The sequence below is a fragment of the Dipodomys ordii genome, unplaced genomic scaffold, assembly GCF_000151885.1.
Source record: "Dipodomys ordii isolate 6190 unplaced genomic scaffold, Dord_2.0 Scaffold7, whole genome shotgun sequence".
NCBI lineage: Eukaryota > Metazoa > Chordata > Mammalia > Rodentia > Heteromyidae > Dipodomys > Dipodomys ordii.
This window is the reverse complement of record NW_012267223.1, coordinates 5,778,786-5,792,614: the sequence shown is the minus strand read 5'-3', so window position 1 is coordinate 5,792,614 and position 13,829 is coordinate 5,778,786. Positions and strand designations below refer to the sequence as shown.

Sequence of the window (13,829 nt, the reverse complement as noted above, 5' to 3'; positions counted from 1 at the left end):
AGGAGGCTGCAATGCTTGGTAAGAAATGTATGCATTATCCTGCCCATGTAATTGTAACCCCTCTGTACAGTATGTTTACAAATAAAATAAAATATAAAAAAAAAGAAATTTTAAAAAAAAGTGGGTATCTTGGGATAGAAGGATTATAATTGTTTTTTTTTCAACACAGATACTTTTACAATTTTCAATAAGAAACAAGTTTCAGGGCTGGGAAGGTGGCTCAGTGGTAGAGTGCTTGTCTTGCATGCATGAGGCCCTGGGTTCTATTCCTCAGCACCACATATGCAGAAAAAGCCACAAGTGGCGCTGTGGCTCAAGTGGTAGAGCGCTAGCCTTGAACTGAAGAGCTGAGGGACAGCACCCAGGCCCAGAGTTCAGGCCCCACAATTGGCAAAAAAAAAAAAAAGAAACAAGTTTCATTGTTAAGAAAAACAAAAAGGCTTACTAGTCTTTGGAGACATAAGTCAGCCCAAAGACACAAAGCTGAAGCAGCATAGGAGCTGTGGAGTTAATTATTTCTCTTCACTCTAAGCAGTTCCAGCAGCTACAGAATACACTGGACCAAACCAGGAAACTCTCCTTATTTGCAACGACAAACTTCAAGGTCATTAATTTACTTTTCCCATTTGCTTCAATGTAATAAAGGGGAGGAAGAAATAAAAAAACAACACTGATAGATGAAAAGCTGGATGATGGGGACTTGGGGGATTGATTTCATTCTTCTTCCCATTCTTTCTCGACAAAAAAAATTTCCAGGGCTGGGAAGGTGGCTCAGTGGTAGAGTGCTTGCCTTGCATCAATGAGGACCTGGATTCGACTCCTCAGCACCACATAAGCAGAAAAAGCCAGAAGTGGCACTGTGGCTCAAGTAGTAGAGCACTAGCCTTGAGCTGAAGAGCTGAAGGACAGCGCCCAGGCCCAGAATTCAAGCCCCACGACCAAAAAAAAAGTTCTGTCAACAAAACCAGGCAGCAGTGGCTCACACCGATAATCCTACCTACTCAGGAGGCTGAGATCTGAGAACTGCAAACAGTTTCCTGCTGGAGCAGGAAAAGCTGTGAGACTCTTAACTACAATAAACTACTCAGAAAAAGCTCCAAGTGGTGCTATGACTCAAAGTGGTAGATCAAAAGAGCTCAAGGACAACACCCAGGCGCTGAGTTTAAGCCCCATGACTGACAAAAAAAAAAAAAGTTTCCATAACTGAAGTTTTCAGTTAGAAGTCATAAGCAGGTACAGTGGTTCAGCGGAGACTGGGGAAATCACAATTTGAGACCAGCCCAGGCATAAAAATTCATAAGACTACATCTCAATCAATAAATAGATGGGCAAAGTTGTAAGCACCTGTTATCTGAGTGACAAAGGAAAGCACAAATATGAAGGTCATAGTCCAGGCCAGTCTGGGCATAAAGCAAGACGCTATCACAAAAATAACTAATGCAAATAGGAACTGGCAAGGTTGCTCAAGTGGCAGAGTGCCTGCCTAGCAAGTGCTAGGTCCTGAGTTCAATCCCCAGTACCACCATAAATAAATAGTTTGAGTTGGAGACTCAAACTATTCCATGTCCAACTCTTCACTGAGCACTTCCACCTGGATGAGGACCTTTATCATTTCCCAGCATGGGAGAGAGAAGCAATTCCCAGCATCAGGAGATACCAGTCTTCACTCTGTTTTAACTGACATTGAAAACTGCTGATTCCTCTAAATTCTCAGACCTAAACTTCCTTAAACCGCTGCTCTAACAAATCTCTCAAGTTCCTTTTAGATTTAAAATTGAGATTTAAACTTTCTACTAGCCCCTTAAACTCATCATTTCACTTCCTAGCTCCTTAAAGCTTAGCCCATTCTTCCTCCTAAGCTTCTGTCCCTGACGACCCTTTCTTACAACCACCACCTCCCTTGTGAGTTGGGGTGACTGCTTCCCCCCACCTTATCCACCTAATCAGTCACCACCTTTCTCTCTTATCAACCTCCAAAATACCCATTATCTCCTTTCCAGTTCAATTCATCATCACCTCTCATTTGAACTCTACCCTGGACCTAACTAGGATACCTGCTCCTCAATACTCCTACCTCCCAATCCATCATATTCATCCCTGATCTGACAATTACGGCCCTCCAATGGTCAATCCTCATCCTCATCTTTCATTTTTGTGCTTGAAAGTAATAACTCCAGGCCCAGGTAATTTGGATATGAGTTTCCTGACACCCACATTTCCCACACTACCACTACAACACCCTATTCTTTTCATTGCTTCTCATCTTCAAGCAACTGAAATGCTACCTTTCAGTTGAAGTGTTCCATGGTATCTGCCAGGGGGCAATACCACTCTCCATCCCTACTCCTAGTTATTCCCCTAAGCACTTTGTTGGTCTCTTTCGCAATGAATTATCAAATTCTGGTGCCCTTATTCCCTCTACAAGATGATTAGCTCCTGGTCAACAGGAAGGATGTTTTATTTATTTCTGAATCCTTCAGAACAGTTTCTCAAAGAACATACCATAGATGAATTACAGTAGTGGTCTTCTCAGCCCTCCAAGTAGCCACAAATGCTTAAGCCTCAAGCAGTCTCAGGCAGTCTCCTCCTTAAGCCAGTGCACAATCTGCTGATAGCAGAACACTCAGTGCACATAAGATTTTAGACACTGACTGTCCAATAAATACTTTGAGTTGTCTCACAGAACAATGCATCTGCTCTCCTCCAAACTCCATCCCCAAGACCACTTACTGTTTAGGTCATTCTGTCTTCTGAACATTTTCAACAAACATGTTCTCATACTCTTTTTACTAGCTGGTTATTTTGCCTTACTGTACAAAGTCCACAACAACACTTTTGTTGCATAATATATCAGAGGATACAGACAAATGACTCAAATTGTAAAATTCAGCATTAAACCAAAGAGATGCCAGTGCCTTTTCACACCATTAAATTGGGGGGGGGGGATGTTTGCAGCCAGATGCTGGTGGCTCACACCAGTAATCCTAACTACTCAGGAAGCTGGAATCTGAGATCACAGTTTGAAGCCAGCCTGCACAAGAAAGTCCATCAGACTCATTTCCAATTAACTACAAAAAAAGCCTAAAGAATTGCTGGGCTCTAGTGGTGGAGTGGTAGCCTTGAGGAAAAAGCTCTCAAAAAGCCCTGAGTTCAATCCCCAAGACTGGCACAAAGAAAAAAAAAAGTCTGAAGAAAAAATGAATTTCTGTTTAACTTATGGTGAATCAGATACATCCATAAATTGCTAGGAGTACAAACTGGCACAATACCCTTGTAAAACAGCATGATGATGTACACCAAAAGCCACAAAAACATTCATATTCTGTAACATAATGATGTATATTCCAGAACTTATCCTAAAGATATAATAAAAAAACAAAATACAATAATAATATCTACAATGATGTAGATTAAAGAGTTAACTGAAAACCAACCAGTAACACACATAACATAAAAGGGCTTAGGTAAATTATGAGCATGAGTTGATGATTTGTAACCTTTCCACATGAATTAAAATTATATGAAACTCATAGCACAGAAATGTTTTATCATCTAATTACTTTTTAAGTTAGTACATATCACGACTAAAAATCAAAAGTACATAATTTGAAATCAAATGTGCAGTAAAGAAAATCAATTGTTTAAGAATAATAAACTCAAACAAACATTTAACAATTTTTGTACGGCCTGAACTCTGGGCCTGGGCACTGTCCCTCAGCTCTTCAGCTCAAAGCCAGCGCTCTATCACTTGAACCACAATGCCACTTCCGGATTTTTCTGCTTATGTGGTGCTGAGGAATCAAACCCAGGGCCTCATGCATGCAAGGCAAGCACTTTACCACTGAGCCACCTTCCAAGCCCCTTAACAATTTTTTAATTCATTTTCAATATTAAGGAAGTTCCAATAATTGCCAGGTAGTGGCAGCTCACCCCTATAATTCTAGCTACTCCAGAGACTGAGATCTGAAGATTGCAGTTCAAATCATGCCCCAACATAAAAGTCAGTGGTAGAGCATATGCTGAGATGTGGAAGACCCTAGGTTCAACTTTCAGTATCAAATTAAAGAATTTTGGGGGCTGGGAAGGTGGCTCAGTGGTAAAATGCTTGCCTTGCATGCATGAGGCCCTGGGTTTGATTCCTCAGCACCACATAAGCAGAAAAAGCCAGAAGTGGCACTGTGGCTCAAGTAGTAGAGCACTAGCCTTGAGCTGAAGAGCTGGGGCAGCACCCCAGGCTCAGAGTTTAGGCCCACGACTGGACCCCCCCCAAAAAAAAGAAGAATTTTGATTATTAATGCTCCATGGGCGTATGAAAATAATCTTCCAGGGGTTGGAGATATACTTGCCTAGCATGTACAAGGCCTTGAGTTTAATTCATGACTGTCAAAAAAGAAAAGAAAGTCTTCCAAGTTCTACTTTCTCAGCTATCAAAGATCAACTACTGCAAAATAATATGCAGTCAAGAACTGTCTTTAAGCCGGGCACTGGTGGCTCACGCCTGTAACCCTAGCTACTCAGGAGGCTGAGATCTGAGGATTGAGGTTCAAAGCCAGCCTGGGCAGGAAAGACGGTGAGACTCCTATCTCCAAAAAAAAAAAACACCAAAAAACTGAAGTGGCGCTGTAGCTCAAGTGGTAGAGCGCTCACCTTGAGCTGAAGAGCTGAGGGACAGCGCCCAGGCCCAGAGTTCAAGCCCCACAACCAACAAAAAAAAAAAAAAAGAACTGTCTTTAATTGGAAAGTATTTCAGCAAGAGATAATATGAAGGGCTAATAGCATAAATGGAGACAGTACAACATTGGAAAAAAGCCCAGCTTTTTATTCCTGATAAGATTCTCAGTATTTAAGTCCTTCTAGAACACTATATATATAGTAGTCCATACCTAACATACAGATAACAAAATAACAGTGTTTAGCCAAGTTCACCAGGGCACCAGGTGATTACCATTCAAGTTCTAACCAGATGCAGACAGAATGAGTGCATCTCCTCGATTCACTTATTCAGAACAGAAGTAGAAGATGAACTGACCCTTACCTCTACCCAAACTAGTCTGACAGAGCAGTAGGAAGCCTCTTCACTTCATTCATCATTCAGTCTGTTCTAGAAACAGTTCGGTTCGAGCCCACCTCCTCAGATCACCACTGCTTCACACACCCCCAAGTCACTCCCTGTCCCGCCTCATGGTTTTTCACACTTTTGGCGAGATGAAGTCTATCCTGTCCCTTTGTTCAGGGACTCCTTTTGTTTTTACATACTGTTCTCCTAAACCTTACTCACCTGCAGTTCACTGCACTGGGTGTCACCCAAAGAGCCCATCAGAGCTCTTTATAATTTCTGAAAAAGAGAGAAGGGTGCTTTTAAATACTTGGTGGAAAATATCATTGAGTGCCACACATGGTGGCACAGCCTACAATCCTAGCACTCAAGAGACCGAAAGCAGGAGGGAGAAAAATGTACAACCTACCACACAGCAAAAGCGTGTCTCAAAGAAACAAGCCATTGATTGCTATACCACTTCTGATGCATGAGTTTCCACTACTGCTGGAATATCTGGTCTTTCAGTTCACAGTCCTCAATTAAATGTGGCAAAAACAGCAGCAGACCAAAAATCCTAAGATAATATGCCTCTACAGATAAAAATTTTTAAAGAAAAAACAAAATAAAAAAAGGCTGCTTTAATGTTGCTACTACTGAGCTGTGTGACTTGGGCTATTCAACTCCAGGCCCCTTTGTTTCTTATTTTCCTCAAGTGGAAAATAAGGAAGTTTGACTAAGTAGAACACCAGCTCTATTACTTCATTGATTTTGTGACTTTTCATTACTTAGCTCATAGTCCAGCCTAAATCCCTCCCTCCCCCCCACTCCCCCCCATTGCAAAATGGGAATGACAACTATCTGGTGAGTTAGGAGAATTAAAAGAGATGATGGGTTATTAAAAGCCCATAATAAATATATTGTTCAGCTTATCACAAAATTTAACAGTAACTGATTACCACCATTCCCCAATCCCACGATTATATAAATTCAATTCACAATTACTTTAAAAGATCAACAAGCCAAAACTTCACCAGCCTGACTACAAAATTAGCTGTCTGTGAGTCTAATACATCCATCAGTTATCTTAAACGGATGGGAATTTAAGATTATCATGATTACTTAACTTCATAGCAGAAAAGAATGAGCAGTCCCTACACAGCATACAGATTCTGTATCAATGACCACACCTCCTTCACTCTACTCTCATTACTGCCAGTACAACTTGGGAACAGAGGCCTTCCAAAAGCTAAATGATACCCCATTATTTACCATGGACAACCCAAGGAGGGAGACTAGAGAGACTAGAAATGGAGGGAGAACACAGGTGTTCGTTTTTTCACCTTTTTTTGTCTTTTTTTTTTTTTGGTCGGTCATGGGGCCTGAACTCTGGGTCTGGGCGCTGTCCCTCAGCAATTCAGCTCAAGGCTAGTGCTCTACTACTTGAGTCACAGCACCACTTATGGCTTTTTCTGCTTATGTGGTGCTGAGGAATCGAACCCACAGCCTTGTGCATGCAAGGCAAGCACTCTACCACTGAGCCACCCTCCCAGCCCCGCTTTTTTTGTTTTACATATGTAAATATTGCCCAATTATTTTACTATAAGCATGAATAATTTTTTGCATAAAAATGTTTTAAGATAATCAATCATATCACTTGCTGACAAAGTGGAACATGTATATTATAGGAATATTTCTTTTCTTTCTTTCTTCCTTTTTTTTTTCTTTTCTCGGTCTTGGGCTTAAACTCTTGGCCTGGGCGCTGTCCCTGAGCTCTTCAGCTCAAGGCTAAGGCACTCTACCACTTGAGCCACAGCGCCACTTACAGCTTTTTCTCTTTATGTGGTAATGAGGAATTGAACCCAGGGCCTCAGGTATGCAGGGCAAGCACTCTACCTCTGAGCCACCCTCCCAGCCCCCCCAGTGAATATTTCTACCATAAAGAAAATTTCCACAGAAGAAGCGAAGGGGAAAATTCAGGTATAAAACTTACAACCACAAAAAAAAAAAAAAAATTACAACCACAGGGGGCTGGGAAGGTGGCTCAGTGGTAGAGTGCTTGCCTTGAGACTCTAATCTCCAATTAAACACCAGAAAACTGAAGTGGCCCTGTGGCTCAAGTGGTAGAACGCTTGCCAGGAGCTGAAGAGCTCAGCGACACCACCCAAGCCCAGAGTACAAGCCCCATGACCGACAAAAAAAAAAAAAAATTACACCTAGGCCTGGCACCGGTGGCTCACACCTGTAATCCTAGCTACTCAGGAAGCTGAGATCTGAGGATCCATAGTTTAAAACCCCCTTGGCAGAAAAGTCCCTGTGAGACTCTTATCTCCAATTAACCATCCCAAAACCAGAAGTGGTGCTGTGGCTCAAGTGGTAGAGTGCTCACCTTGAGCAAAAGGAAGTTCAGAGGCAGGACCCAAACTCCAGAGTTCAAGCCCCAAGTCTGGGGGAAAAAAATTGCTAGTTAGAGCAAGTTTCGGGCTGGGAAGGAGGCTCATGGCAGAGTGTTTGCCTTGCATGCATGAGGCCCTGGGTTCAGTTCCTTAGCACCACAGAAACAGAAAAGGCCAGAAGTAGCACTGTGGCTCAAGTGGTAGAGCACTAGCCTTCAGGAAAAGCAGCTCAGGGGCAGCACCAAGGCCCTGAGTGTAAGCCCCAGGACCGGCCAAAAAAAAAAGGAAAGAAAGAGCAAGTTTCCTTCACTTTGGAAATTACATGAAGATACAATTATATACTATCTGAAAATAGATATTCAGGCTTTTTAAAGCCAAACATTTTTCTTGTTGATAAATTTAAATATTTGTAAATTTATATTTGTAAATTTATATTTGCTATAATCAAAATAATTTGCCTCTATTCCCAAGAGTGTGACATGTGGATTACATAATTAACAAATTTTCTCATAGTTGTTTTTCTGTCTTCTATTTTATGTTACCTTAAGTTCAAGTAAATGTTAAAAATTAAAACCTGTATTAAAACTAGTCTGATAAATTATAAATTCTAATGATAAAAACAAGATGCAGTGTACTTATTATAAGCTAATTTGTTGAATAGTAACTTTTTTTTGTACAACTACTTAAAGACAACAAATTTAATAGGGCAAAAACTAGGACTGGGAATGTGGCTTAGTGGTAGAGTGCTTACCTAGCATGCACAAAGCCCTGGGTTCAATTCCTCAGTACCACATACACAGAAAAAGCTGGAAATGGTCTTTGGCTTAAATGATAGAGTGCTAGCTTTGAGCAAAAGAATCTCAGGGACAGTGCCTAGGTCCTGAGTTCAAGCCCCAGGACTGGCAAAAAAAATAGGAAGGAAGGAAGGAAGGAAGGAGAGAGAAAACAAAGGAAAGAAGAAAGGAAGGAAAGGAAAAAGAATAACTACTCATCAGTTTCAGGACGCCCCCAATATATTATTCCCACCACCCTGGAAGCAGTAGACTACTAGGCATTATTCTCCTGACGCCAATGCTACAGAGGGAATCCTAACATGCCCAAGAACTAATATAAACCGGAAGGTGATGTGATGTGGTGTGGTGTGGTGTGGTGATGGTGGTTGTGATGGTGGTGGTGGTGGTGGTGGTGGTGGTGGTGGTGTGTGTGTGTTTCCTTGGGTGCCAGTCCTGAGGCTTAAACTCATGACCTAGTATTTTTCCTGGGCATTTTTTCTCAAGACTAGCATTCTATCACCTGGGCTAAGCTCTATTTCTCCTTTTTATAGCAGTTAATTAGAGATAAGAGTCTCCTGGACTTTCCTGCCCAGGCCAGCTTTCACACCTCCATCCTCAGACCTCAGCCTCCTGAGTAGCTGAGATTACAGGCATGAGCCACCAGTGCCAGCCCCATACTCTCCATGTTGTATTTCCCTTCAAGAAAACATTTCAAAATGCTATTTAGAGATCCAATTACATTTGCAAGTGCACCTACATAAGACTATGAAAATAAACAGCCTGAACAATTTGCTTAAGTAATTCCTCCCCCTCCCTTGCATAATTATTATTGATACATTTGGCCCAAAATATTCCATACATTTGAACCAACAGGCAAAGTGCTTTATTTCTTGTATATGCCTTTATTTGGAGCTTAAATATAGCCTGACAGACAATTATGGACTAATCTGCATTCAATATTAATGCCAAGCCTGCTTCCTAGACAGTGAACACAGATGCACTTACAAGATCCAGTCGGCTCACTTATAGGTCCCTCTGCACTATTCTTAGCCTTTCATGAGTATGCTGTACATTTTTAAATTACACAAAGCCTTCGGCAAAGGAATAATTTCTCCCGTTATTTTGGCATCAGTCCCTTTGCTAGTGAAAACTGGACAGTCCATAAATGTACACAGCCTTTAAGATAAGAAAAACTGAAAATCTGTGCTATTAGGAAACAAAACTTCTAAGAAGTACAAAAAAAAAATCAGTTTCTCAGCTGACAGAGAAGTACAGGATTGTGCTTACTGACTCCCAAAAACTACTACCTTTCCTAAAAATAGTGTCCTAGCTTACCAGCCAAAAGGACAAACTAAAAAAGCCAGGCCTTTATCCAGCACAAAGACACACCTTCAATATACTATGGTAATTCCCATTTTAGAACTCTGTGTGACAAGTTGTCTGGTGCCTATCCCTAGTTTCACTTTGAAGTGAATACTAACACTTGTCTACATAACTCAAAACTGAAAAATATCTTGACAGTTCAAGCCAATCAACACTAACCACACACATGATCACCTACTGATAAATATCTAATTGTAGACTAAATGAATATTTCTTTTTTTTTTTTTTTTTGCCAGACAAGGCCTTGAACTCTGGGCCTGGGCGCTGTCCCTCAGCTCTTCAGCTCAAGGCTAGCACTCTACCACTTGAGCCACAGCACCACTTCTGGCTTTTTTCTGCTTATGTGGTGCTGAGGAATCGAACCCAGGGCCTCATGCATGCAAGGCAAGCGCTCTACCACTGAGCCACCTTCCCAGCCCTAAATGAATATTTCTTTAGGCACAAAGTAGACCTTTCCACAGAATCATCCATACATTTTAAAATAACAAGATCAAAAGTTCAAATCAAGATGTCTAAGGCATAAAAAATACCCCTCCATCTGCAAACTGAACATCAATTTAGAAGTCTATATGTGCTCTGCCAAGAATTAAAATTAGGGCTGGGAAGGTGGCTCAGCAGTACAGTGCTTGCCTTGCATGCATGAGGCCCTGGGTTCAATTCCTCAGCACCATATGAGCAGAAAGAGCCGGAAGTGGCGCTATGGCTCAAGTAGTAGAGTGCTTGCCTTGAGCTAAAAAGCTGAGGGACATTGCCCATGCCCAGAACTCAGGTCCCATGACCGAACAAATTTTAAAAAAAATTTAAAAGAGAATTAAAATTAGAATTATAAATAATACACATAAGCAGTGCTGAGTTTTAAGACAAATATGGTATGCGCACTTACAAAGAATCTTGGTCTATGTCCACCTTCCTTTCTCAAAGTGTTTTTTTTCCTTGTGTGTGTGTTTTAAAGGAAAAATTTCAATCTAAAAAGAAAAGTTCCTTCCTCTTTTTTTGTTGTTGTTGTTGTCTGGTCATGGGGCTTGAACTCTGGGCCTGGGTGCTCTCCCTGTGCTCTTCAGCTCAAGGCAAGCACTCTACCACTTGAGCCACAACGCCACTTCCGGTTTTCTGGTGATTTATTGGAGACAAGAGTCTCATGGACTTTCTTGCCCAGGCTGGCTTGAACCATGATCCTCATATCTCGGCCTCCTGAGTAGCTAGGATTTCAGGCGTGAACCACCAGCACCCAGCTAAAAGCTCGTTCGCCTTGAGCTGAAGAGTACAGGCCCAGGGTTCAAACCCCACAACCAGACAAAAAAAAAAAAGGTTTAAAAACAAGGCCAAATGTGTTCAATGAGGAAAAAAACTGAAATAACCTATTCATTGACCATAATTACACTTTTCAAAAAAAATCATACTAAAGTATTTTCGAAACTAATAAACTGGTTAAAAATTGTAAACAGCAATTCTACCTATCTAGAGACTTGGGAGACAAAGAATGAGGAGAAAGAGAGTCAAGGCCAGCCTGGGCAGAAAAAGTCTTCCAGACTTCTTCTCAATCCACAGCTGGAGAGTGGCACACACTTATCATCCTAAGCTATGTGAAAGCTTAAGACTGGGAGAATCACAGTTCCAAGCCAACCCAGGCAGAAAAGTCCTAAGATTACGTCTCTGCGCAGGGAAGCAGAATGCAGTGGCTTACCTGTCATTCCAGCAATAATAGGAAGCCTAAAATAGGCACATCTTGGTGCAGGCATCCCCGGGAAGTAAGACCCTATCTCAAAAATAGCCAGTGAAAAACAGGACTAAAGACAAGGATGAGAGGTAGAATGCTTGTCTTGCAACTGGGAGCACCTGAGTTCAAACCCCACTATAAAAAATAGCTGTGAAGGTGGCTTAGTGGTAGAGTACTTGCCTACCATGCATGAAACCCAGGGTTCAATTCCTCAGTATCACATAAACAGAAAAAGCCAGAGGTGGTGCTGTGGGCCAAGTGGTAGAGTGCTAGCCTTGAGCATAAAGAGAGGGTCAGAGTCCAGGCTCCAAGTTCAAGCCCTAGGACCGACAAAAAATAATTAATGAAAAATTCAAAGATGTATGCACAAACTTCTCTCTAGAATATAGTATGTTTACAAATCCCATACCAATGTCCTTTAAGTTCAAAACAGAACAAGCTAGATTGAAAAAAAAAAACTTACACATACCAGAAAACAGTGACAAACTAGTCTTGTCCCTAATAAACTCAACACTATCATTTTTTTTTGGGGGGGTCCAATCGTGGGGCTGAACTCTGGGCCTGGGCGCTATCCCTCAGCTCTTCAGCTCAAGCTAGCGCTCTACCACTTGAGCCACAGTGCCACTTCCGGCTTTTTTCTTTTTGCTTATGTGGTGCTGAGGAATCGAACCCAGGGCCTCGAGCATGTAAGGCAAGTACTCTACCACTGAGCCACCTTCCCAGCCCAACACTATCATTTTTATTTCAAAAGCATTATTAGAAAGACAACTCCTATTCCATTTTGCAGAAACTAAAAGCAAGAGGTAGGGACTGTAGTCCAGAAGCAGAACATTAGCTTAACGTGTGAGGCTCCAGCACCATAAAAAAAAATAATTAACATAAATAAATTAAACAGAGGCAAGTAATTGACCTGCCTAAAATAATTCTCATCAATGGAAAGGATGCATTTTACAAAAGTGCCACAGTGTACTTCACAACTCCTACAAACTGTAGATGCATAATACACAATCATTTATATTCAATGTAGATAAATTAGCATCAGACATCAAAAGAAATATAAATTAAGACATCCAATTAAAGTTACACAAGGAAACTTGAAGAGGCAAACTATAATTACCCCTGGAGAAGACACTGATCAAGGATAGCTGCAAATAACATTTGGCTCTGGACAAGCTCCACTATGTTTGAGTATGTTGTAGTCACTAAAAAGATTAGTGCATTTGACATATTTTTCCTTTCTAAATCTAGCCCTGCACAAACCCCATTTGACTGAGTGATATATTTGGAAACTAAAAGATGGCCCCACCAAATCACTTTGTTTCAGTGTTGCCCTTATAAGCTGATTAAGATAAAAAAAGAAAAAAGGGAAATCATTTTTAAAACTCCAGTCTCACCTTACACATTTCACCAGCACTGTAGTTCATCAGTGATCAATTACTTCATCCAATTCCTGAGACAAATAGAAAAGTAAAATGTGTCTGTACAATACCAGTAACAGGCATTATCAGTGGCAAACACTTTTATCAGCCTGAAGTAACAGGGCAAATAAATTTCTCAGGGAAAAAGTTGCAAAAAATGGTACAGGACGTGCAGCTGTGTAGATGAATGTTTCTTTTACCTTAAAATGAAAACACTTCCTTATGATAAAATAGATTATAAAATACTCTCAAAGTTCAAAACATAGTCACTTTTTTCCAGCACTGGTTAACCGCACTTTCAAAGGGAACCAAAAAAAAAAAAGTAATGAAAGAAAAGAAACCTCATTAATTTGGGACGAGAGGCAAAATTAAGAACAAACTAAACCGGGTGCTCAGTGGCTCCAGCCTGTAATCCTTGCTACTCAGGAGGCTGAGATCTGAGGATCACGTTTCAAAGCCAGCCCCTTAGGTCAGGGTATGACTCTTACCGCCAGTTAACCACCAAAAATAAAAAGAAAGAAAGTGGAGCTGTGGCTCAAAGCGGTAGAGCATTAGCGTTGAGCAGAAGAGGTTAGGAACAGCATCCCAGGCCCTAGATTCAAACCCCACGATCAAAAAAAAAAAAATCAAAAACAAAAAAACTAGACAGAGATACTAACCCCACCCCTCCCTCTGCCCCGGGGCCGCAGGAATCCACTCTCAGTGAAGTTTATAGACTTTTTAACTCTATTAATGATTTGCCTGAAAAGTGTAAGTGGTGAGGAAGAAGGTCCACTTTTTGAGTTGAAAACAAAAAAAAAAAAACAAGCCTAAGGGTATCCCAGTCCAAAATGGGTACCACAACTCTGGCTTCCAGCTCGGGCCCCGAGAGATCCTTGGCCAGCCAAGGTCGGGGGAGTGGGGGGCAGAAGTCACTTGGCGGGGAAGGAGGGGGGAGTCTGAATGAGTTTGGGGGCGGAGGGGGGGGGAAGGAGCCAAAGTTCTCCCGGTCTCTGCAGTTATCTCTGATCCCCGGAAAGGGGGGAACTCTTGAGGAAACTTCCAGGAAGAAGAGGGGACAAGCCTCGATCTTGTTTCTGGCGGATGCACTCCGGGGGCCCGAGGAGC

At 41.5% G+C, this 13,829-nt stretch overlaps 1 protein-coding gene across 3 annotated transcripts in view; it reads right to left on the bottom strand.

The window, feature by feature from the left end:
- Nucleotides 1-13,829, bottom strand: part of Helz (helicase with zinc finger) — a 147,633-nt gene that overhangs the window by 132,953 nt on the left and 851 nt on the right. For 2 of the 3 annotated variants that reach the window (XM_013037884.1, XM_013037886.1), the window contains exons 2-3: nucleotides 12,699-12,754; nucleotides 5,279-5,335 (exon numbers count right to left, since the gene is read on the bottom strand). The gene's annotated coding sequence lies outside the window, so the exon portion shown is untranslated. The remainder of the gene's footprint in view (nucleotides 1-5,278; nucleotides 5,336-12,698; nucleotides 12,755-13,829) is intronic. The other variant, XM_013037885.1, reaches the window with a different exon arrangement.